This window comes from Penaeus monodon, chromosome 20 (genome assembly GCF_015228065.2).
Source record: "Penaeus monodon isolate SGIC_2016 chromosome 20, NSTDA_Pmon_1, whole genome shotgun sequence".
Taxonomy (NCBI): domain Eukaryota; kingdom Metazoa; phylum Arthropoda; class Malacostraca; order Decapoda; family Penaeidae; genus Penaeus; species Penaeus monodon.
Genome location: NC_051405.1, coordinates 12,622,468 through 12,623,453, shown reverse-complemented (window position 1 = coordinate 12,623,453; position 986 = coordinate 12,622,468).

Sequence of the window (986 nt, the reverse complement as noted above, 5' to 3'; positions counted from 1 at the left end):
GCCAGTGGATCAACTTGTCACATGTATTGCACCTAGCACCATATGCTGGGCAGGATTGTAGGGAGCATTTATTTTGTCCTCGCCCACTTCTGTTGAGTGGTTTTGATGCCCTTGCAAATTTTTGGTATCGTACAGCAGCGTTTAAATCATAATTTACTATTTTGGCTCTCATGTCTCTATTATCTTTTATGGTTGCTTTAAAAGATCTGGCAATGTCAATGGCTTTCCACAACCTTATGTCTTCACCCTTTATAATAAGGTTTCTTTGAAAATCATTACTAAAGATTCCATCCATGAATTGCTCAATTACTCTTGGTTCGTGTTCTGTCTCAGTAAATTTGCATCTCTTAGCTTGAGCTTCACATCTATTTAAAAAATCATCACTTGGTTCATTTTCTCTCTGAATGAATCTTCGTAAACTGAGTGTTTTTTTGTCAGGGTCTTTCATATCTTCTTCAGTCAAATTGCTTGCCTCGACTATTTCTTGTCGGCGAGTATCTGCGTACAGAATGTTATGGTTTGCCTGATCTTCTCTCGGTATCTTCTTAATTTTGAAGTATATGAAACAATGTTTTCGAAAGCCATAAGTACACCATAATCGCTAGTTTTCCAATTCATACTTGGTGAGTGACGTCAATGTTTGGCGCTGGCCATTTTGGTGGCTGTTGACGTGGCAATGGGAGTATTAAGACAGTACACCAAAGTTGAACTGTGTTGGGTTCACAGGAACTATGAAGCGAACTGTAAATTACTCTCGCATGCTTCTTATATACTCCAGTCTTATTTGTCTTGATTTCATCACTGAGGGTGAATCTTTCGTGATTTGGACCCGACATGGCACTAGTCTCTTTGCTGGTTGATGCTTACTTCACATATTTTAATGTTCATATGTCGGTATCTCCAGGTTGTTATTACCTCTTTCCCCTTTTTGTCTTTGTTTGGAGACGGAGCACAGCTGCCACCATATTTTATATGCTGTTTTGACA